The sequence below is a fragment of the Podarcis erhardii genome, assembly GCF_964252035.2.
Source record: "Podarcis erhardii genome assembly, chromosome: 14".
NCBI lineage: Eukaryota > Metazoa > Chordata > Lepidosauria > Squamata > Lacertidae > Podarcis > Podarcis erhardii.
Window position 1 is genome coordinate 13,961,037 of NC_138503.1, and position 25,689 is coordinate 13,986,725.

The 25,689-nt window shown below is 43.3% G+C and overlaps 1 protein-coding gene across 5 annotated transcripts in view; it reads right to left on the reverse strand.

Annotated features, from left to right (window-relative positions):
- The window catches only part of FBN1 (fibrillin 1), a 210,942-nt gene that overhangs the window by 140,928 nt on the left and 44,325 nt on the right, over nucleotides 1–25,689 (reverse strand). The window lies entirely within an intron of this gene.

The window sequence follows — 25,689 nt, forward strand, 5'->3', positions numbered from 1 at the left end:
TAGGTAGCCGTGTTGGTCTGCCATAGTCAAAACAAAACAAATTCCTTCCAGTAGCACCTTAAAGACCAACTAAGTCAGTTCTTGGTATGAGCTTTCGTGTGCATGCACACTTCTTCAGATACACTGAAACAGAAGTTTCCAGACCCTTCTATATAGTGAGAAGGTGGGGAGGGGTATTCAGGTATTACCCTTCTGAGTAATACCCCTCCCCACCTTCTCACTATATAGAAGGGTCTGGAAACTTCTGTTTCAGTGTATCTGAAGAAGTGTGCATGCACACGAAAGCTCATACCAAGAACTGACTTAGTTGGTCTTTAAGGTGCTACTGGAAGGAATTTGTTTTGTTTTTATCAATATTCTTGACTCTATGAGCCACATACTGAAAGGGGTCAAAGAATCGGAGGTAGAAACTGATAATAGATCCAATATCCGCAACCACTTGACATCTATAGAAGTTCCTCAGGGCCAAGCAAAATCAGTGGAGAAGAAAGGGAGGGAGGTTTACCTTCCTGTGCTCCAAAAATGAACCTACTGGATCTACCAATACAACCCCTACCCCAAGCTGCAGGAAACGGTAGTATTTGTGTAGAACAAAATTCTTCTCTGAATCTAATACAGTGGTGCCTCGCAAGATGAAATTAATCCGTTCCGTGAGGCTCTTCGTATAGCGGTTTTTTCGTCTTGCGAAGCAAGCCCACTGACAGCTTAGCGGATTAGCGCTATTAGCGGTTTAGCGGCTTTTAGCGATCAGCTGATAAGCGGCTTAGCGGTTTAGGAAAAGGGGGGGAAGGGGAAAAAACCCGCAAGAACTCGCAAGACATTTCGTCTTGCGAAGCAAGCCCATAGGGAAATTCGTTTTGCGAAGCGCCTCCAAAACGGAAAACCCTTTCGTCTAGCGGGTTTTCCATCTTGCGAGGCGTTCGTCTTGCGGGGCACCACTGTAATGGAACTTGATTGGATACAAGCATATAATACTAATACTTGAGTCATATCCTGGGGCTCCCAAGTTCAATCAAGTATGAGACGATGTGTGCAGAACTAGGTACAGAACTAGGTGTACACACAAAGGAATATTGGGTGTGGGCTAGCACTATAAAACACTGGTCAAATTGCCATTTTCTTTGCCAGCCTTCAAGTCTGATATCTGACTTACTTAAGGACTCTTATAAAACCAGACGGTTCCAATGCTTACATAGCAAAATCAGATCTATTTGTGTTGACTTGGAACTCTTGCATAATTCAAGTGAGCAATATATTTATCATAATACTGTATTCAAATCAGATTAAGGGACATTGGAAAAGAAAATATCAAGTCAGCGGTAAATAAATTTTGCTCCCCCAGGTTTCATGGTTTAAATCCAACAGATAAATCCAACAGATAAGTGACAGGGTCACTTATATTTCAAAATTATTAATTCCAGTCCAATGCAGGGCCTTTATGTTAGCCCGACTATTTTCCAGGCACAGTCCCAGAATTATGAAAACCACCCTGGCTTCTGATTTGATCCCACAATGTCCCTATTTCCCCTGCCAGTGCCACCACCGAGCTCAAGGAGGAGGAGGAGCTGGCGCTTGTCCTGAGTGCTGGTGGCAGTGGCGCCTGCAAGGAGGCATTCCATTGCCTCTCCATAGCCACCGCTACTGGCCTCCTCCCTTGGGCAGTTCATAGGGGCAGCTGGAGAGCAGGTGAGAAGGAGGAAGAGAGGCTGCCACCACTGAGGCCCAGCCTTGCAAGATGCACTGGCTCTGAAGGGCAGGCAGAGGGCAGGGCCACCCTGGGAGGGAAGAAGAAGGAGAGTTTGGATTTGATATCCCGCTTTATCACTACCTGAAGGAGTCTCAAAGTGGCTAACATTCTCCTTTCCCTTCCTCCCCCACAACAAACACTCTGTGAGGTGAGTGAGGCTGAGAGACTTCAGAGAAGTGTGACTGGCCCAAGGTCACCCAGCAGCTGCATGTGGAGGAGCGGAGACGCGAACCCAGTTCACCAGATTACAAGACTACCGCTCTTAACCACTACACCACATTGGCTCTCTGGCACACTGGAAGAACAGCAGAGTGGGGTGGAACAAAGGGAATCCTGGATTTATAAGTATGTTGCATTTTTTCATAGATGTTCAACATTCCTGAACTTCCAAATGACAGCTGAAACACCCACATAACAAAATACCATTTAAAGTATCCAAACTTCAAGCTTTCAGAATAGACTACTTCACTCCCCACGACCCAAAAAAGGCATTGGTGGAAAATAAAACTATTATGTCCAAATCATGTCAGAATTTTTTCTGAAATTGTTGAGAATGGTGGGTATTACAGCACTTAAAATCAGCAGCACGTTTTAGGTGTAATATGTAAAAAATATAAAATGTACTTGATTTCGTAAATTGCTTGGAAAAGACACAAGCTTCAAGTCAGGTTGCCAAAATCAATGAAAGCCCCAGACACATGATCTGGACTTGAAATTTTAAGTATTTGCCATTTCCAAAGACTTAAATACAACTCAGTTTTAACCCCCTCCCCCAGCAATAATCTCCTTTTTCTTAACTATGAATTTCCTAAAAGGTCTGACAATTGAAACTAGAATATATATGTGCCTACTTGAATCAGCCTTCATGAATGCTAAATGTTCATGGCAACATAAATCTAACCCCTGTGACCTTCCCAGCACCACATGCTTCCTACATGGAATTCATTATGTTCAGCAATGCAGCAGTCCACATATTTTTTTTATTTTTTTAAATCAGGCACTATAAAAAAAAGCTTGTTATTAAGAATATTTTTCAGTACATTAAACAGGCATACACATAAGGCTCCTAATATCTAACTCTTCACCTAGGATCCTTACAGCCTCCAGGTCAGGAACATATTAATTTTATTTAATAAATAGGGAAACCTAGGCTGAAAGACAGCATCTTGCAAAATATTATTTTGAACTGTAGCTAGTTCCTTTTCGGATAGGATGAACTTCAACTACATCTAGTTCCTTTTAAAAGTTACTTTCCAAGCACTGCTGATAGCAGACTATTCTGGTCCAGGTAAAATTATGCTGTAGAAGCAACTAACTTTAGCTGCATCATGCCCAGTGTGAAATTAAATTAAATTAGCACCAAAATACAGAATTCTGCACTTTGTAATAAAGCAAAAGACAGGCTCGGCATAATGCCAAATTGCAATTTGCTGCTTTGCTTATTTTAAAACCTTGATCAGCAGATAAACCTGTATCGTAGTTAAAATTATCTACAATTACTGTACACTAGTTGAAGTACAAGGGTTTTTTTTAATGAGATTCCTAAGCCAACTTTGGTGGGTTCCTAAATGTTTTGCCCAAGAGGATTAATCAACATAGCTGCCTTTCCACTGGAGCTCCTCCTAACCAGGGATTTCACTGGGCTTGCATTTCTTGGTGCATCACCATCTAATATCTGGAGCCTGGAAACTTATTCACAGGAGTCCAAATGCCTGACTCACCATTTGGAAATCATTATCCTCATTTGGGCCTGTGCAACCTGTGACCCACTTAGCTGAACACAACCCAACAGGCAAGTTTAATGGCCTGCCAGGCCCTTATCTCTCCCCTTTCCCAGGTTTTGCAGTCCCCAACAGACAGCAAAACAATAGGGGTTATTGAGAACCTGCTGAGCTGCCATACACAGCCTGTGGTCTGCATTTGAGCTGGCAAATCACATGTTGTATAGGCTTGTCCTAAGGGCTCTTCTTATCAGCCATATTTAATGTAAAGTATATGAAAACTGGCCAAGCCAAGGTCGCCAGTACCAGTAACCTAAATTTGATGGATGTTCCTTGGCCTTTAACACAGGTGAGATATGGCTCTTTTGCCCAGTTCAGCAAACAATCACAGAAGATGCTCCTTCTGAATCTCCTTCTGCGAGAAGCCAAGGAGCCCCTCCGAACTGGGCACTCATCTCCTTATGCTTTTGAAAAGTATCTGAAAACCCACATTCGAGAACAAAAAACTTGAATCTTTTCAAAACCTATTTTGTTCTTGCAATTGACCCACTTTCCCTGTAGCTGGAAAGTAATCAAACAACAACCAAGTAATGTTCAAGAATTGTTTCTGGAGTAATTTATTATGCACACTCAAATCCAAAACACAAAACTAAGCCCATAACAAGGGGGTGGGGTGAATATTTAGTTTTGTTCTTCGCAATTACAATTAGCAGTCCAAAAATATACAGCATTTTTTTTCCAGAATGAAGAAAAATAATAAAAAAGGCAGCAAAATGAAGAAGTTTCCGTTGATGTAGCACTGCTTCCCAAACTGACACACTTCTGTACAGATTAGTGGCTTAAAACGTTGCAAGGTAATTTCTCCCTACTGTGTTTCAAGTTGCATTTGCTGTGCACACCAGAGATGGGGGCCAGGGGTTTCTTCTCCCAATGAGCATTACCTGTCTACAACACACAGGCACCACAAATCCCATTAAGCAAGCTGTCATCTGTGCAAGCTGACTCAAATATACGCAACTCAGCTGAACTGCAAAGTGAACGTGGCTTACGTTCTCAGATCAGATGAAAGCTGGTTTGAGGGAAAGCACATTGTATACTGCAATATTTGTCATGAATCTGCAGGACAGATGTGGATCGTGCCTAACGTCATCTGCACAGGCCGTCAAACACCAGAAGTGGGAGCATGCTGCAGCCAAGTATATGGTAATAAGTACGCAACCTAAGACTTCTGCTAATGCAAGATTCACATGAAGCCATGGAACACAACACAATTGCTTTCTGCTTCTGTGAGTAGTTTTACAAAATAAAATGAGTATGACTAGGGAGTCTGATGGTGGATTTGTTTGTTACACTTTCTAATCCAGAGAGCAAAGCTACCCTTCTTATATTCAGGCAGAAGAGGATGTAAATGCTCAGAAATGAATGAATAAAATGTACTGTGCAGGCAGATGGAAGAAACCCCTGGAAGTCATAAACACACATTTGTCATTTGTTCTGCATATAAGATGCCCCTGAATAGAGGCCTTACCCTTACAATATCTCTCTGAAAGATGGATAGACTGACCCCATAAACCTCTGGCACCACCCAGTAAAAAACACTGAAAAACACATGAAACCTCTAGATTCATCTCACAATGAGTGCCACCTGTCAAGAAGGGCAGGTGGTCCTTTTACAAAACTGTTGAAGTTCCACATGGTTCCTCAGGTCTCATCTGAAATCATGGCTTCTCTCCCTATATTTCTATCTGAAGCTAACAACTAGTTTACTGTTTGAGAGTAGTGTAGCATAGCGTCTTAAAGGCCAAACAAGATACAATAGGGCAGGGATGGGCAGCAATTCTGCACAGGCCAGGTCCTTATCAGGATCAACCTCATGAGCCAAATTTGACAAGCCCACCCATGTATTAAATGCATAGCGTTGCAAGTCTCCCCTCCTCTCCCTTTCATTCCCAATCTCAAAAGTTTACAAGAGGAACACAATGAGATTCGCAAAAGTTTTAGGACAGCTCCCATGCTCCCATTTTAGCCTGAATTAGGAGCACTGGGGCCATCTTAAAGACTTTTGCAAAAGTGCTTTTGAAGCACACACACACACACCCCGCCCTTTCTCCTTTAAATGAAAGAGGGGTGTGGCTGCTTCAAACAGCACTTTTGAGAAGCATTTTAAGGCAGGCCCTGTGCCCCCATTTCAGCTGAAACAGGAACATGGGGCTACCTCACATCACTCACAGAAGCACATTTGCTGCTTCAAACACTGCTTTGGAGAAGCACTTTAATCGCCATTCATTTGCTTTATATATTCTGCTGCCTTGGCTGCATGACCCTGTTCCCTGATGGGAAGACGGCACACAGCCAATGCAAAATTAAACCTCGTTCTCCCACCCATCAGCTGACATCACCAATGATGATGGACAGGTGGGCACGGGTTTGGGGGAAATGCCCTTGCAAACCAAACTGGATACTTTGGCAGGCTAAGATTGCAGCGCGGGCCAGAGATTCCCCACCCTTGCAACAGGGCAACAGTACACACTTGTAAGAAGGTCTACTTTTGATATGAAAAGCAGCGTGCAGAGGAAGGAAGCCTTGCCTTGCTGAGCTCTGCTGCTTGAAAAGAAAAGCAAGGAAGCTTTAGCCCTCCAGGTATTGCTAAGCTATAAGTGCCACCATCCCTAGGAAGCATGGGCAAGGACCATGGATAATCAACAGTAGGCAGGATGTAGGCAGAAAGAAGACTGTAAACAGATCACAAGAAGGGATGGCGGAGGACTTGGGTTTCATTTTCCTCCCCTGCATGTTGTTTTTCATATTAAAAAGGTAGAAACCCCACCCCCATGTTCTATGGAAACAGGACAGACATGGGCATAATTTATAGATGTGGCTTCCCCACATGTCTAGGTTGGCTCTAAATGGCTGAACTGTGTTCAGTGCTCACCAGAAATAGATACTTCTGACACGCAGCTACCCCTCAGTCTTAGCCTACCTCACAGAATAGTTTTATTGAGACAATTTGAGGAAGGATCAAAAAAACCCTCATGAACACACAAACGCACAGTAAATTTGGCAATATATTCAGGGGTATTGTCATTTTGGTGGGTTTTTTGTGGAGTGTGAAAGCTTGCAATCATTTTGGGGACCTTACTGTCTGACTTGGGGGCAGGCATTTTTGTTATTTACTTGTTAAATGTAATTTCTTGTTAAATGTAGCTTCAGCCCCCCCCCTTTTCACCCCTTGCTCTTCAAATTTTGAGCCTGAAGTTCACAAAGTCAAACTTTCCGCTCAGCCCTACTTTTAAACACTGCAAAGTGTTAGTGCTAAGCAATATTATTGCTTTCAGTAATAGGCCATATACTTTTTCATGTTTAAGAGACCATGTTGGCAAGGGTCTCATGTCCCTGTTGGTTTTTGCTCACCTTTTAAAAGCTATTCACAAAACATTAAAAATGTAAACACAGATTAAACCGTCAGTATCCGTCACATACACACTTATCCCAGAGCATATTGTGAAAGAGTAGCGCGTTCCAACACAGCCCATTCTACAGCCAGTTTTGCGCTGGAGCCAAAATCTGAAGTCAACTCAATTGGCAGAACCACTCATAGTATTTATCCCAGTGTCTATGAGATCAGAATGCAGCCTGCTATTGCTATACCCAGCCAAGGTTCCCAGGGGGCAAACAAACTCATCTATGAGAATCAGCTTTGCCCCATATGTCATGCTTGTGGGAAGAGGGCTAACAACTTTGTCAGAAATAGGAAGCTGCTAGTTACAGGACAAGAAAGTCAAGTAAGGGTGCACTTGAGAACCTCCTTGCTCCAAAATCCATACTCAAACAATATCTTCATTAGGCAAAACAAAATATCACAAAACAGGTATCACAAAAGTGATTTCTCCAACCACCCTCCTTCTGGTCCAAAACAGCTATATTTACTTTTTGTGTCATTTCTCCAGCTTTCTCAACAAGCTATGTTATTTCACAATGTATCACACTCATGTCGTAAGGACAGACTGCATTCTTAGATTAGTCCTAGAATTTTAAAACCTTAAAAGGTGATAAAATTAGCAATGCATAGAGTGCTTACTGTGTCCTGGCTCCTACTTGCTGAAGAACAAAAACTCAAAAGAGGAGACTTTACAAAGGATTTGGTGTTTAGATTGCTGCGATATACAGTATATGCAAATTAATGGCTTAATGCACAACAGGCAATACACATAAGTAATCCTAGGTACAGTTACACAAAGGCAGGTGATATAGCTCCCAAAACCTAGCCATTGATCGGACAATGACAAACACCCATCTCCCACGAAACCTAGTTGGCAACATCATCATCATTCTTTGGTACCTCTTGGATTGAGGTGGTGTAGGAGGTTCTCTACACCATCTGAGGTTAGGGCAGAGCCAGAGAAACATCCCCCACTAGAGAGGTAGGGCTACTCCCAGTATCTGAGGAACACACCATGGAAGGGTCAGGGATAGGCTCCTACAGCTGTAGAGAGGGAACTGGGGCTTGTGGCTCTTAGCATGGTGACTGGTAAGGTGAGTGAGTTGGTTGAAGGAACCCACACACACACACCAGCCTTGGGCTGTCCAACTCTGGTAGACACATCCCCATCGTGCTGCAACCCTCCTGGGGTCTTCGGCAAAGCGTCACCTCAGCATGCTCACTAGCCACAAAATGTTTGGAATGGGAGATAGAAAAACAGCAGCAGATGGAATGGAGTATTCTGAAAGCATGCATGGAACCATGACAAATGCTCCCAAAACTGCACTCATTTTTTGCAATTCAAAAGCTTGAATACATGAAAAACAACCCTTTCAGTAACTGATTCCTCCCACCCTACTCCCAAGATCCAAAATGGCACCCATGCATAAAACTTCCAGTTTTAAATAACAAGTCTAGAGACTTGTTGGCCTTCTCAGCTACATGTGGACCAGAATGTCAGGAAATCATGAGGTCAGATATGTCAGTAAAGCCTCTTAGTCACACCCCGCCAAAATATCTAAGTTTGCCTAACGGTGGAGCCAACTAGAGACAGTTCCATTGCAATGGGCTTCCAAATGACATTTTGGAGAATACATTGAAAAACAACGCAGACCCCTTGCTCCTCTCAGAACTATGCATGTGTCATCCCATCAAAAGGTGAACGTTTTTCATCTGTTGCCATGACAATTATTTCAGTGTATCAGTACAAATACAGACAACATCTGGAACTAATGGGATAATGAAGCCACTCAAGAACAGCGTTCCACTCAGCATGAACATTAAGAGAAGCCATAAATACAGCCATTCTGGCTGAAGAGCGATGGCAGTTTTGATGCATTTAAAAGCATTCACATATCTGTATATGTTCTGTTCTTCATGCGTTATTTGTTTTTAGAGAATCATAAAATGTTGTCTCTGTATTCTTATGGCATTGGTCATAACAGTAATGTAATTAGACACAATGGATATCAAAATGTCTAAATCTGTAGAGTCATGAGTGATTTAACTTGGTTCCTTCATGGGATATCTACCTTGAAAAATGTTTCTTATCAATAAGTATTTCATACCCCAGAGTTCTCTCGATGTTAGCATGCCTTCCTCTGAAATTTGTCTATTTTTCTGGTCGGGGTCATTCAGTTGGGGGGTGTGGTTGATGTTCTGCCTATTCAAGTATGTTGCCTAATGGCTGATGCACTGTGGTTTTTACCAAAAACAAACATTTAAAAATTCAAAGCATGAAAACTACTGAAAATCTGTAAAGGAGAGAATCTAACTTTGTATCATCACAGTTCAAAGTAATATTTATCATCTGCCCCTAATATTTTTGTTGATTACCTTTAAGAAAGCATACATTTTTCTTTCCTGCTCAAGTCAAAGCCATTTTAATTTTGGGGTCAGGCCATTAAACCAGAACATACAGTGGTACCTTGGGTTACATACACTTCAGGTTACAGACTCCGCTAACCCAGAAATAGTGCTTCAGGTTAAGAACTTTGCTTCAGGATGAGAACAGAAATCATGGTTAGGCGGTGCGGCGGCAGCAGCAGGCCCCATTAGCTAAAGAGGTGCTTCAGGTTAAGAACAGTTTCAGGTTAAGTACGGACCTCCGGAACGAATTAAGTACTTAACCTGAGGTACCACTGTATTACATTGGTTTGTATTTCAGCCAGGTTTCTACAGTTAATATACATATGCTGTTTTCAAGCAAAGCACAGTACCAGGAGGAGGATTTCCTAGCATCTTGGAATCTTAAGAGCCAAAACAGAAGGTATACCATATATGTGATTAGGCCAGGCTTCCTCAACCTGGTGCCCTCCAGTTGTTGTTGGACTTCCATCAGTCCCAACAGCATGACCAATGGTAATTTATGATGGAGGGTGACAGGTTTTCCACCCCTGTAGTAAGGATTGCTAAATCAAAATATATAAAATGCTTTGGGCATTCTAAGGTGCTCTATAAAGGTGAGGTATCATTATTAAGTACTATGCTCAGTTAGATGCTCTGTCCCTAGCTAACTACCCCCCAGTACTACCATCAGAATAACAAAAAATTCTGAAGAACTAGAACAAGTAGGTAACATTGCTGGAGCTAAAATTACCATTTGCCATATGATGTCTGAAAGCATCCTCAGATAGGATAAGGCCATGCAGCCTGCAGTACCAGAGGCAGTATATCTCTGAATACTGGTTGCTAGAGATAATGAGTGGAAAGAGTGCTGTTCTGCTCATGCTATGCTTGTGGGTTTCCCAGGGCTAAGTTCAACAACTTTTGTATCCTGATTCCCCCCCCCCCTTTTCCCTATGGACTTACCTTTTGCCCCACCATTTAAAGGCCTCAGGGCTTTCCTCATGAAAACATGCTATTCAGTGCTCAATTGGAGAAAAAATCAAATTGAGTTTTCCATGGATTGGTGTTTGCTCCAATTGAGCTTTAAAGAGTGGGTTTTCATGGGGAAAGCTCTGGAGCAAGAAAAGGGGGAGGGGTGCTTTAAAGTGTGCACCATGACGAGAAAGAGAGGAGGAAAGGTAAGTTTGCATAAGCCCGTGGTTTAAATTTCATCTCTACTTGTTGAAGCATATGGTGAATAATGGCACAACCATTAAACCCTTTCTCCTACTAATATCCCACCCACACCACTTCTCTCCCTATGTTTCAGTGCATTGTTTGGTTGTCAATTTCTAGCCAAACCCCCTGAGAATTATTCTCTGGGATTTTGTACGTTGTGCAAGCCGTAGTGTCGGCGATGCAGCACATTCCCTGGAGGAGCTCATGCGAAATCAATTAGATAGCCTAATTAGTTTTCCAGCTCACTGCAATTTTGTCACATGGAGAGGTGTACCATATCTAGGTGTTTTATGCAAAGGAAACACAGAGACCAGAAACCATGCTTCTCTGTGGCAATCTGGGTTGGAGCTTTGCAATATACGTAGGGTTACCAGACGTCCCCATTTTCCGGGGACAGTCCCCAGATTTGCAAATAAGTCCCCGGACAAACTCCATTCCCGGAATGTCCCCGGATTTCATCTAATGTCCCCAGGAAACGCATCAGCGGCAGTCTCTCAACAGCCCAGAGCAGTTGGCTCTGGCTGGCTTCAGGAGATGCTCAGAAGTCCCCATATGATGTTGGTGCAGGGGCTCTAAGATGCAGCTGCCAGGCTGCCTCCACCTTCCCTGACCCCAGCAACTAAGCTGTGAAGGGAGGCTTCATGCTGCCTATCGGAGCTTGCGTACAAGCAGCAGGGGGCATGGATCTCTCAGTTAGGCAATGGGAAGCCTCCCTTCCCTGCTGATGGATCCCCGCCCCCTCCTGCTTGCATGAAAGTAGGAATGGGATTGGGGCTGCTCCGATGAGAAGGGAGGCATTGTGCAGTGTGAAGCTTCGCTTCCCAGCTGAGGGATCCCGTCCCCTCCCGCTTGCATGAAAGTAGGAATGGGATTGGGGCTGCTCCGATGGGAAGGGAGGCATCGTGCTGCCCAAGCCTTACCACCACCACCGCTGCCGCTCTCAGCCCTCCTTCTCCGCCTTCCATGCCTGACGCACTGCGCACCGCTTCCCCACCACCACTACCACCACTGAAGAACCAACAACTCAGGGGATGCCCAGGCTCATGGAGAAAGGAGATAGAAGCCTCAGAGGAGATCAAGGCAGTGGCCACCCCTCTACCACTGCCATTGCTGCAGCATCAACACCCCGAACATGTTATTTATTTATTTATTTATTTATTTATTTATTTATTTATTTATTTAAAGTGTCCCCGGATTCATTGAAAAAAATCTGGTAACCTTACAATATAGGAACTGTAAAGGTACAAGGGACATGGGAGAATTAATTAGACCCAATTGGTACTAAGAACTCCATCAGCACTAACTGTTCTTCATTATGAGCTGTCAGCTTTATACCATTTCCATGAAAGGGGGGAAAAACCAAGCCCCTGCAAGTGTAATGTATTGATATTATTATACCCAATAAAAAGGGTCTCAGCAAAGTTCACTGTTGGGAATGCCATGCATGCAGGAAGTTATGTCATCGTCCTCAGCTTATTTCTTTGTAGCCAGCTACAGTAAATGCATACTCAAAAGTACAATACAATAAAAATATAAAACAACCACCACCCAGGAACACCATGAATCACACTTTATGAATTCATGAGTCGCATTTGTGCTCTCACAACAAACACAGCTGTCGAACCACAAACAACTGTTCACACAACAGGCTTTTCCCTGGAAACAGCTACAGCTGTGCCAGAGTTCTTACAATTGTTTTCCAGGGTGGGGCTCGTTGGCTCAGCCCTCTGGCTCCTCAATAGGCAGAAGTTCCCCAGGTGCAGGAGCAGTAAAACAGGGCTGGCGAGGCTCAAAGTGGTATTCAACTCCAAGCCAGCAATGTCCCTATTACTGCTGGGACATTCCCAAAATGAGAGCAGCACTAGGTTTTGGAGCTCTCCAATCCTGCCCACTTGTCCTCTTCCTCCCTACCAGTTGAAACCTACTTGGCCTCACAAGTTGTTATTCTGGGTACATCCTAATGCTTCTGCCACACTAGCTAACTAACCCAGAAGTTGCTAGCATGCCACTTCTGCATAGCCAAGAGGCTCAAGCTGGCATGAAACCTCTTTTCAGGGCTGAAAAACTCTTTTTGACCAACACTACACATCTCTCCATTTTGAGTAGTGCCCTCTCCTTTTTCTCCGGGCCCATTTTGCTTTTGAGTAGTAGCAGCAGTTGATATTTACAACCAGCTTTCTTGTAGTCAGTAATAAGACCAAAGGCCTGGACCACCCAGCTGCTAGCAGTGATCCTCCACTTCTTTCATGGCTAGAGCTGCCATACGTCTGGATTTTCCCGGACACAACTGGGATGCGGACAGCAGAATGGCATCCAGGTGAATTTTTACCAGACTATGGCAATGGGGGTAATTTTTTTAAAATCCATAAAAATTACAAAAATAAAAAATCTCCAAAACTTAATATTCCAGGGGAGATGTGTGTGTGTCCCCCCCAACAACAACAACAAAAAACACTCAACAACTTTGTCTGGATTTTCAGTTTTGGGAATATGGCAACTCTGGTCATGGCTGGGCGATGGCCAGTAGGTTGGAGGGATTACATGCTTGAGTTCCCCTTCCATGCCTTAAGAGCAAGAGATTATATAATCTTTCTTGTAATATTTCCCATGACAAAGAGTTTCTCAGGTAGCGCTGTGGGTTAAACCACAGAACCTAGGACTTGCCGATCAGAAGGTTGGTGGTTCGAATCCCCGCGACAGGGTGAGCTCCCGTTGCTTGGTCCCTGCTCCTGCCAACCTAGCAGTTCGAAAGCACATCAAAGTGCAAGTAGATAAATAGGTACCGCTCCAGCGGGAAGGTAAACGGCATTTCCATGTGCTGCTCTGGTTTGCCAGAAGCAGCTTAGTCATGCTGGCCACATGACTCGGAAGCTGTACACCAGCTCCCTTGGCCAATAAAGCGAGAAGAGTGCCACAACCCCAGAGTCGGTCACGACTGGACCTAATGGTCAGGGGTCCCTTTATCTTATATTCACTGTTCTTCTCCTAAGTGTGGGAAAACTTTGCCCCCCACAGATGTTGCTGAACTACAACTCACATCGATGCTTGCAAGCATGGATGAGGCAGTTGTACTTCCAAAACAACTGGCAGGCCAAAACTTCCCCACACCTACCTATACTATAAACTGAATAATTTTCCATTCTCCCGCAGGTACACACACACACACACACACACACACACACACACACACCGTCCATCTTTCTATTAGCGTCAATTTTCAATCATTTATAGCAGGGCAAAAAGTGGGAATTCTACTTTAAAACACCAAGGCTAAATTCACACCATTCCTTTAAAGCTCTATGATACCACTTTAAGCAGTCATGGCTTCCTGCAAAGAATTATGGGATCTATAGTTTCCTATGGGTGCTGAGAGCCGTTGGGAGACCCCTACTCTCCTCCCAGTGCTACAATTCCCCAGGAGTTCCCTGTTAAGAAGGATTGTTAAACCATTCTGGGAATAGTCACTCCATGAGGGGACCAGGGGTCTCCTAGCAACTCTCAGCACCCTTAACAAACCACACTTCCCATAATTCTTTGAGGGAAGCCATGACTGTTGGAGGTGGTGTCATAATTCTTTAAATGTATGGTATGAATGTGGCCTGTTGTGGAAGTACCTAAAAAGTCAAAACAGATGAAAAGGCCTTTATTTCGTCTTGTGGCAAAATCTGCAGGGGTGGGCAGTAGCAGACTGCCAAAATCATTGGAAGAAACAATCACCAGGTGTCAGCTGCAAGGCTACAAGTTTTTATCAGACCAATGATGAGACTGAAGTGGCAATTATCCTATACTTACTTACTTGGAAGCAAGTTCCTACATCTGAGCAGGAATAAGCAAATTTCTTCATTTCTCATTTCTCCAGTCTTAAGCCCAGTTCTCCACACTTCCACATCAGTTTACAAAAATATATTATATATAGCAAAAGTTCTCATGAAAATTCATTAGCAAATCTCTCCTAAAATGTACATGTTTGTGTGCAATTCTGTGTGCAATCTTCCCATATATTTTAAAATGTTTTCTCTAATGTATACATATACGAGCACATTTTTTTGCTGAAGGGAATGCAACCTTCAGCAAAAAAAGGGTTCCTCACTCCTGCAATAGCATTTATAAACAAGGTTGTGAGGGGAAGATATCACCCTCTGTATGTTGTTCGACTCTAAACTCACAACAGCCCCAGCCAGCATGGTCAATGGTTCCACTGGCTCCAACTGCACAGGGCCCCAGGCACCCACAAATTTTTTTGCTGTGAGTGCCCAGCTTCTGCCCAACGCCACCGCATGCCACCGCCCACTGCCTTACCTCCGGTACTTTGGCACCACAGCAGCAACTAGGCCGCAGCCTGCACTTCTGCCGTGGGGCCTCTGTTGGGACCTACTGTGGCCGTGGGTGCAGCCGCAGTGGGCCCCAACAGAGGCCCCACTGCGAAGTCTCAGGCCGCAGCCCAGTTGCCAACACTGCGCACCTGTGCCATCATGATGCACCTTGATGTCATGACGGCACAACACACACACACACACACACACTGGGCACCACCCACAGTCTGGGGCCCATGTTGGCGCCACTGGTCAGGGATGAAGAAACTGTGGTTCTGCACCAATGAGCACTGTAATGTAAACTATGTATTTTAAAAAAGAAAACAGTTTCTTCCAAAATGAACTATGCTAAATGGGATGGATAGTTCGTGTTTTATTAGATTATTCAGATTACACTAAATATTATTCTTATACATCTCTTGCCCAAAGGACAATTTAAATCACTGTGCCCATGTCCCTTTACGTCTTTAGAGTTAAAGAGAAGAAATTACAGAATTATACAACAAATTATATATATTGTCAAAAGTTTCCCTGCAGGAGTTCTGGCCTTGCAAGACTTAGTACTATCTTTGCCAATTTAAACTTTTGCTTAGGGGGAATTTGTTTTTTTAAAAAAACTTTATATAGAGAAAGGATATTTGGAGACCTAGAACAGCGATTCCCAAAGAGAGGGTCATGCCTCTGTGTTGATCACAGGCACTTGACACGATATGGAGAAAGTTTGATATGCTTATGTTCCATTTAAATAAATTTTTTAAATGTTATGATCCTAGGACATTACAGTAGTGTAATATAAACCTACGTACTTTAAATGGCATAACTGCAGAATGGAGACTTTAGCTTGGCGTGAGGACTTGGTTTCGATCAGATGGATGAAACAGGGACTGAAACTTGGGAAGAGATGTGGGTTTTCAGAGCAACAGAGAACGTATGTGAATCTGGGTGGCTGAGTTGGTGTTTTCAAGCATATTCCATGGAGTGCTGAACTCAGGAAAGATTCATGGGCGGCTTCTATAATTTTAGGGATAGGGGATAGGGATAGGCATGAGGAACAATCAGTAACTCTCCTTCCTGACAAAATCCTATTCCCATTCCACATAATTGGGCCCCGCGACACCTCTTCAGTGCGTTGGCTACCTCTAGAAGGTCAGAAGGTCGGTGGTTCAAATCCCCGTGATGGGGTGAGCTCCCGTTGCTCGGACCCTGCTCCTGCCAACCTAGCAGTTCGGAAGCACGAAATGCAAGTAGATAAATAGGTACCGCTCCAGTGGGAAGGTAAACAACGTTTCCATGCGCTGCCCTGGTTCACCAGAAGTGGCTTAGTCATGCTGACCACATGACCCAGAAGCTGTATGCCGGCTCCCTCAGCCAATAAAACGAGATGAGCACTGCGACCCCAGAGCCGCCTGCGACTGGACCTAATGGTCAGGGGTCCCTTTAGCTTTATTTTATTGTATTCTAGTTGTTGACTGTTCTTCTCATTAAATTAGGAACACAGGAAGATTGCTTATACTGAGGTGGAATCCAGAAATATAAAAAATGATGTGAAAATGCTTTTTTAAAAAAAGTTTTGAAAAAGTATATTGAATTTGCCATAGCTCACCATCGCCATCTCATGTCACATTTGTATAATGCACTTTACAAAACACTTTAAATGTTTTATTTGCAACTGTATAGCTGAGTCCTGAGTCAGACCATTGGGTCCATTTAGCTCAGTAGTGTCTACATAGACTGGAAGCGGCTCCCCAGGATTACAGACAGGGATGTCTGCTTTACCTAGAGATGCCAGAGATTTAACCTGGGAATTTCTGCAAAGCAATGCTGAACCATAGCCCTTCCCCATTTGTGATGTTTCAATGGAGTTTTATCATTTTCTGTACCTTGCCCTGTGGATTATGTAATTGATGAATGATGGATTATAACTGCAAATAATTAAGAAATAAATAATAATGTTATATAATTTTTAAGCACCTAAGAGAATGCTTGTGTGTGTACTGTATATATATGGAACAGCAGCCCTGCCTGAAGCAAATCATTTCATAGCAAATCATTTCATAGAATCATAGAGCTGGAGATTTCTGTTCCTTTTCAGCCTCTGGGCTGGGGCTTAAGCCACAAGTTTGCTTTTGAACGATTCTGCTTTTCTTTCTTCATTTGATTACAGTAAGCTGTGTAATAGAGGGTGGAGGCCTTTGCTTGGTGTCCAAAGAAAGTGAGTAATAATTGACCTAATGTACAGAGCATATGAATAAACTATTCTTTTGGTTAAGAAATTTATGCTTTACAGGGTGTGCTGGAGTTCACATCCCTCTTCCACCCCCCCCCCCATCTTCCAAAATTGCTTAAAATGCTCAGCTGCTCTATTAAATTTCTAATTCAACAAAAGAGTCAAATGCAAAGAATGCATGAGATAAAAACAGTTTGATTTGAATCCAATCACTGGGGAAAGGAAGTGGTCTGTCTTGAAACAGCTGTTTAGAAAATTTGATCGAAATAACTGTCTCCCTTCATGGTAGTTCATATCAGGCCCCAAATTACAGAACACTGTACTTGGCGGAACTGACAAGAAGACACTGCAGAGGTTCAGATTGTCCCCTAGATATACAAGGTGTTATGATTTGCTGTGAGGAGGGGAGATGGTTTTTGTCTCCTTCTCAGCTGACCTCCTGAGTAAATTCAGGACCTCTCCTCTACATAGTTATTAGAGCTGGCGTTGCTGCAGAACATTTTCTCTGCCTGAAATAGTTTTTTAAAAAATAGCAAATCAGCTGTTCTCTAGGAATTCTAAGAAATGACAAGGTGCATTGTATTGAAACAAAATTGTCTGAAACAAAATTTAATGCTGCTTAAAATCCAATTGCTGTTGACCAGCAGCTCAGCAGAGGCCCGGCTGTTGCACCTGCTTTCTTCCTCTCTACCTTTACGTGCACAAAAAAATACCTGCAGGGAATAAGGAGCATACATCCAGGCAACAGAAAAGCCAGCTTTCATTGCCCAGAGGCTCGCCTGAAGGATAGCTGTTGTGCCTGGCCTCTTCCTCTCACCATTAGACACCTGGATGGCTCAGTTGGTGAGGGCATGGTGCTGATAACGCCAAGGCTGCAGGTTCGATCCCCATATGGGACAGCTGCATATTTGGGTTGGACTAGATGATCCTCAGGGTCCCTTCCAACTCCACGATTCTATGAAACTATTATCTATAAAACACCTGCTGGCTGAAGTTGATGGAGGTTGAGACTCCAACAACATCTAAAGGGCCCTAGGCTCCCATCACTCATTATAAAAGCTGCTGCGCATCTCTACACAGACCCCCAAATGCATTGATGCAGTTTTGTGTCCAGCTTACTGGGTTGGGGAATGCAAACAATAGTATCGAAGAGGGAATAAGAATATAGGCATGACTCTGTGCCCTAGTGAAGCACATGGGTATGCCACAAATGCACTCTTCCCATTGCCTCTGACATCTGTGCAAGGGGTTGACCACCTTATATTTTAGCCGAGGGATCAAGAAGCTGTGGCTCTCCAGATGTTGGACTCCAAATCCCATCAGCCCTGACCAGCATGGTCAATGCTCAGGAATGATGAGAGTTGGAGTCTAACAGCATCTGGAGGGGGATAAGTTACTCTACCTCATTTTAGTCTGGTATTTTTATCTTTCATTTCCCCCAGTGAGCTTAAGGAAGTGCACATGGTTTGCTCTCCTCCAAATTAAAATTTGCAATGGCTCTGCACCTGAGAAAGAGTGACTGGCTGAAGGCCTCTCAGTGGGCTACATAGCTGAGCAGGTATGTGAACGTATGAGTTGGAATCTGCATTTTGCCCAGTAGAGCTGGCATAAAGGTAAAGGGACCCCTGACCATTAGGTCCAGTCGTGGTCGACTCTGGGGTTGTGGCGCTCATCTCGTTTTATTGGCCGAGGGAGCCGGCGTACAGCTTCCAGGTCATGTGGCCAGCATGACTAAGCCGCTTCTGGTGAAGCAGAGCAGCGCACGGAAACGCTGTTTACCTTCCCGCCGGAGTGGTACCAATTTATCTACTTGCACTTGACGTGCTTTTGAACTGCTAGGTTGGCAGGAGCAGGGACCGAGCAATGGGAGCTCACCCCATCACGGGGATTCGAACCACAGACCTTCTGATCGGCAAGCCCTAGGCTCTGTGGTTTAACCCACAGCGCCACCCATGTCCAGAGCTGGCATACATCCGCTTTAAAAGAAAAACTTTAAAAATCAAAGAAAAGACCCAAAACTTTTAGGAATGTGGTAACCCCAAGGTAGAGGCATATTTTAACTCAGTGACACACTCTGGTTCTGTTGGGGTTTTTTGGGTGGGGGTACAACTGAAGTTTTGTTTATATTTGCAGGTAACCTTCAGAAAGCCATTTGTTCTGTTGTGTTACTAAAGGTAGTCTTCCCTTCTAACATGACACTGTTTTTTCAGGAATGGGTTAGCAACTTCTAAATGCATCACCACAAACAGTTACTTCGCTCATTTCTGATGAAGAACTAGATCAAGATACAACAGAACCCAACTTGGCTTAAAGTACAAGCAAAGCATTTAAATAAATCAAAAGTAACCATAGACGTTAAAACAACATATACAAGATAATAGTGACATTAGATAAAACAAGTCTGTTTGCATCCCATGATTCTGCACAAAACTTAGGAAAAGCATGTAGTTTGGAAATGACTGAAGAATTCTGTTTTCTGATAATTATTTGCTTTAGTTAAGACACACAGAGAGTTCCCAGTTCTCTTGGCTATCGCTATAGGTTTCAAGGTGTGGGAGGGGGGAATGCTTTATGAATTTGGGGGGGAAGGAAGACTGAGCAGAATTTGCTGCAGTCATGGTTTCAAATGCCTTAATAACTCATTGACTCTCCCATATTAGCAAAAATGAAACAAATTAGCAAGTCTCTGCTATCCAGTTTGCAGAATGGATACAGACTGCATAATTCAGCTTCCCTTGGCATAGACTGAGGTTAATGGCCGGGAAATTTGGGGAGTTACTTTTATCAGTGCAGATGCATATTGGCCAAGTGTGTAAACACACCTCTGGGATGCTCTTCCCAGATAATCTCAGGTACCATTTGACAAGGTGAGATATGTTCCTTTCATGCTGTAGCCATACTCCTGAGACAGCTCCCAAAAGGATGGTTTTAGTGCGCTGCACTGATGCTCACGGCCGTGCCTCAACACACGATGGCAGGAACTGCTGGCATGGGAGCGTGACACATGCAAAGGAGAAAATATGGCTGTGTGGAGACCAGGCAGCCTCACTCACTGTCACAAATCAACACTGGCTCAGGATGAAATTACTAGCCTGCAGCATGAAATGTCAGGCTACCAGCTTCAGCGCAGGCAAAATACATCTGGGAAGCTGCAGAGTTAAGCATGCGGCTGGTAGCCTCTAGTCAGTATTCCTTATAAAGTGTGCCTCCTACTGACTCAGAAGGAGCAGCAATGGCATTACGGACAATCTGGAGAACAGCAAGTTTGTTTGCTTATTTATTTCAAATTAAGATTTGAATAGGAGAAAAATGAAGACTGTTATCTAGCTTGGAAACCATACAACGTAATCTCTGGTGGCAGGGCAAGCTTTGTGGATACTGTATGTAAGAAGTGCAAGCCTGAGCAATATTTTGATGCCTGATATTACTTGCCATATCCTTTCTAGTAGCCCACTGATCTCTTCTTCAGCTCCCAATTGCTTTTTCTGCCTTTGAGTCCCAAAGGAAAATTGGCATGCAGCCTAATTCTACATGTTTACTCAGAAGGAAGTCCCATTCAGCTGACTGAAACTTACTCATTGATTGAGACTTACTCCCTGGTGTGTTTAGGTTTGCAACCATAAGGTGCAATTTTACACACACCTACTTAAAAGTAAAGGCATTGAACTCAAATGCACTTAATTCCAAGTAAGGAATTGAATCTTTAGGGAGATACATACATTTTCACAGTGATTTTTTTTTTAAGGGTTTCTGAAGCAAAACACTTTACTGTCTGTAACTGCTGTCATGCTGTAAAATATAATTCAGGCATTTTTATAAAACAAGAGGAAGGCCTTTTGCCTTGCATGAGATTGCTGAGGATGGAACTGACTGCAAGGTAAAAAGGCAAGATGAGGTCATTCTTGAAGTTGTAGCTGGGAGGGTTAGGGAGTTCCCCAAACCCAAGCCAGCAAAACACACAAGTATGTCCAGCCAATACAGTAAGAATCTTGGTGCAGCTTTTGAGACACAAACAACAAATAGCTAGACAATATAAACATCTGGGAGGCTGTTCTTAGGGGGTGGGAGCTGATGTTCCCACCGAGCTGATGTTCCCATCCTTCTTAGCTGTTTTAATACCTTGGCACAAATATTTTTCTTCTTCTTTGCTTTATGCACACAGCTTTGCAATTTAGGCCAGCTAGGATCCAAAGTAATGCCCGTATGGAGAGAGGGGGATCAGAAAGGTGATTTAAAACCAAACCGTCTCTATCCCTAGAACTGTAGCTGAGTGTTAGTTCAGAACAAGAGAATGAAGCCCCCAAATTTAGGGTGTTTTGTGCCTGCACAGCAATTCAGGATTTTCTAGACTCCTGTAGTGCAGGTTCATCTCTCACTCTCTCCTGGTGGAGAGAATAAAAAACTTTCCTCGTGTATAAGATGAATTCTGCAGAAGACGAAATAAATCTGCCTTACATAGTAGATGTTGATGGTTAGGAGTTTACTCTCCAAGAACTCAGTAAAATTTGTTCCAGAAAACACTTTCACCAAATGGCGTCCCAACATACACCCAGAATTTTAACCAGTAGTTAAACACTCTGCCTGTAAGTGTTTAACTATTGGTTAAAATGTTTGGGCATGCTGTAGCATCATTTCCATAAACTTAGGAAAGGGGCTCCCTTTCCAAATGTAACTACAGTGAAATGAAAAATTTAAATGTCCCTAATAGAGTTCTTAAGGGACGCGGGTGGTGCTGTGGATTAAACCACAGAGCCTAGGACTTGCCAATCAGAAGGTCAGTGGTTCGAATCCCCGCGACAGGGTGAGCTCCCGTTGCTCGGTCCCTGCTCTTGCCAACCTAGCAGTTCAAAAGCACATCAAAGTGCAAGTAGATAAATAGGTACCACTCTGGCGGGAAGGTAAACGGCGTTTCCGTGCGCTGCTCTGGTTCACCAGAAGCGGCTTAGTCATGCTGGCCACATGACCCGGAAGCTGTACGCCGGCTCCCTTGGCCAATAAAGTGAGATGAGCGCCACAACCCCAGAGTTGGCCACGACTGGACCTAATGGTCAGGGATCCTTTAATAGAGTTCTTAACATTCTACTCTGAATATCTGGACAAAGCAATCCTAAACACGGATCCGTACTGCCAGACAGGGGGTTAGGATGGAGCAAAGATTTTTCTTCACCCGCTCCACCAGCAGCAGAGGCTCCACCCACTATTGGCTGTTGTTCATGGGGATTGGTAGGGTAGAAGACTGAGAGGCCAACAGTAGGTGGAGTCAATGACAAGTGGCTTTGGAATGTGGCTCCACTGTTGTATTCAGTCTGACTGCTCTCTGGCCATAAGGTAAGTTTGCTCTCCAAATCAGGGATGAGGAACCTGTGAACCTCCAGATGACGCTGAACACAAACCCTGTCATTCCTGACCATTGTTCATGGTGGGTGAGGTGGCTGTGGGTTGTGAGTCCAAGAACATCTGGAAAGCCGCAACTTCCTTATCCCTTCGTCTAAGTTCCCTAATGTTTGGATGCCCAAAGATCTGAGTCTTATGTTCCCTCCTCAACATTTCACCAGAAGTGTTCAATTGGGATTGTCTGTCTAACATATGCTTTTTCTTGGCAGCAGAACATGACTCATCGGCAGCACACAGACTCAACAGACGCCACATGCAGTAAAGAACGAACACAAAATGTTCAGTATTGGGAGCACTTTGACAATCTAAGCTTAGATCATTTTCAGATGGCTGACGTTCTAGAAGTGACACGGTTTACTGATGTCACAAACCAACCCGGAAGTAACTGCAAGGGTGGCTGAGTTTTTATCAATAGCATCTCTTAAGAGTGGTGAATGGCACAATTTAGCAGGAAGAAACTCCAATGAAAATCCTCATTATTACATATTTCTACATGCCTGTTTATTTGTATATATTTTAAATTTTTATATATAGATGTTTTATGGTAGCCTATATTTGTAAAGCTTTGGCAAAGTAAGTAAAGAGCCAGTTTTTGAAAACTTGCTGCCTAGAATTAACCATCTTTTCTGACACGCTTTCTGGAAATGAATAAACATTATTCACATCTCTATGGTAAATATTTTGTCAACTGAGCTGATATTGACAGATTTCCACCACCTGCTTAAAAAAATAATCTATTTTCCCCCAATGTTTTCAAATGTAACACTAAGGTTTCTTGTTAGTTTACATCTCTTGGCTTGTCTAGAGAAGACAAACCATAGGCCCAGGTGGAGACGATACAGTATGTCAAATACACAATACAGTTTCATGGCTTCACCACACAACACATAGTACTACTGGTTTCAACCACATACTTCTCCATTCTCCTTCTGAGAAGCACAGCCCAGATCAGGAACGGGGGTGGAGGAAGAATCTACCATAATAAAATAAAATTGGAAGGTAACCTATTTGATTTCTCCTGCACACATGTCAAAGCAAGTAAGCGATCTAGGAGCCCACCACAATCGCCACAAAGTCCTCATTGTTTTTTTCTGCAAGTGAATTGATTTTTTGCTTTTTGAAAATTCCAATTTACCCCTCTGCAGTCACAAGAATTTGGTTTCCTCTCTGGCAAAACATTGCCTTGGTCAAACAGATGCTGAATTCTATACAAGACCCAACTCTTCTGCTCTTTATACTGTGCATATTTATCTGCATTCATGAAGTCTGGGTGTCCCAAAAGGGAAGAAGCGTCAAGCGGGATGATGAAAACCTCTTAACCCAGCATTTCCAAATTCCAAGAGCAATCTGGAGGCCTGGATTAAAGTTCCCTTCATAATTACACAAGAATTTGGCAGACTAGCATGGCTCATATCTCGGATATATTGGGACAAATTCCATTGACACCCACATGATATCATGGTCATATTTGGCTATATGAATATGCGATGTCTCAAGTTAAAATGCCTCCCACTATAACGTTAAATGTGGCATGCCAAATCCTTCTTTTCTACCCTTTCTGGACAAAGTTGCACTATTTAAGCAATCTTGAACTCTAATATGACATAGTTCAATGTCAACCTAAGGTTTTGCAAGGACCCTGAAAAAAATGTTAGATTTGGGCTTTCTAGCAGCTAAAGTTTAGCAAAGCTTCAAAACCCCAAGGATGCATATTGTTGCATTTATAAAATGTTTAGAAATATAATGTAAATGAGTGCAGAAATCTGCATCGGGGTATTTGGGCTGTGTACACAACTACATCCTACTCAGAGAATATTTGCTAAAATTACTGGACCTAGTGTGTCTTATCCTGAATATGGCTAGCATTGGATACAACTCTTTGCAATGACAGAGGTTAGAGATTTGAAAACTGAAAGGAAAACCCCCACTGCCTAATTCTAAACCCATTTACTTATATGGAAGACCCAGTTAGATTAATTGATCTCCTTTCCAAGTAAAAGTGCTTGGGATCACAGGTCAACAGCAACTCTACTGAGAAATAAATGCCATAGAGTTCAGTCAGGGATACTCCTAGCAGAGACAGGCCCTGGTGGGGAGTACAAAAATGTGTAATTTCTAATGTAGCTATTGCAGTAAAGGGATTGGGGGGGGGTGATACAGCTCCTTGCCAAGAGTGCAAGGGATTCCCAGGTAACTGCATATAGAGCGACAGCCTAGATCTCCCTTTCTGAGATTTTTCAAAGAATCTTTTACTTTTTATTCAAACAAAAGATCCCAAAGCAGATCTTCGCCTCCATATAGCACATTCAATACAAATTCTGCATTCTCTGTTTAACAGTTTGCAATCAGATTGTTCTCTTATATCATCTACTTCATTCCGTATACCTTATTTAGGCCTCTTTCCCTACAGTCCTATTCCAGTGCCAAATAGAACAAGCAGACACAAAAGAAATACAGGAAAGCTACTCGTTTCTTACAAAACTTCCAGAGATCAGCTGGAAGTGTGAACATATCTATTGCAAATGTTATTAATCATTGTTGAATAGTCATTTCCTCCCTTTCACACACACATACCCCATCATTGCAACTGCAAATTCAAGCTTAACCCAACATGAATTATATTTCCCAACAGAAAATCATAATCCAGCAGTATTTTCAAACTCAAGATCTGTTATTTCTGATACCCCAAAGAGAGATAAATTATGAAGTGGATGCCAAAACTCTCGAATTTGGGTTTCCTCATAGACAAATCAAATAGACAATTCAGAATTTAACCATGATTGCTTTTTTTAAATAACCATGCCTACTTAAGATTAATGGGACGCAGGTGGCGCTGTGGTCTAAACCACAGAGCCTAGGGCTTGCTGATCAGAAGGTTGGTGGTTCGAATCCCCGCAACAGGGTGAGTTCCCGTTGCTTGGGCCCTGCTCCTGCCCACCTAGCAGTTTGAAAGCACATCAAAGTGCAAGTAGATAAATAGGTACCGCTCCGGTGGGAAGGTAAATGGCATTTAGGTGTGCTGCTCTGGTTTGCCAGAAGCGGCTTAGTCATGCTGGCCACATGCCCTGGAAGCTGTACGCAGGCTCCCTCGGCCAGTAAAGCGAGATGAGCGCCGCAACCCCAGAGTCGTTTGCGAGTGGACCAAACAGTCAGGGGTCCCTTTACTTAAGGTTACAGTCCTAGATACCCATAATGCACCAGGGGAAAAGAACATCTATGGGCAGAGATCTTTTGATCACCAG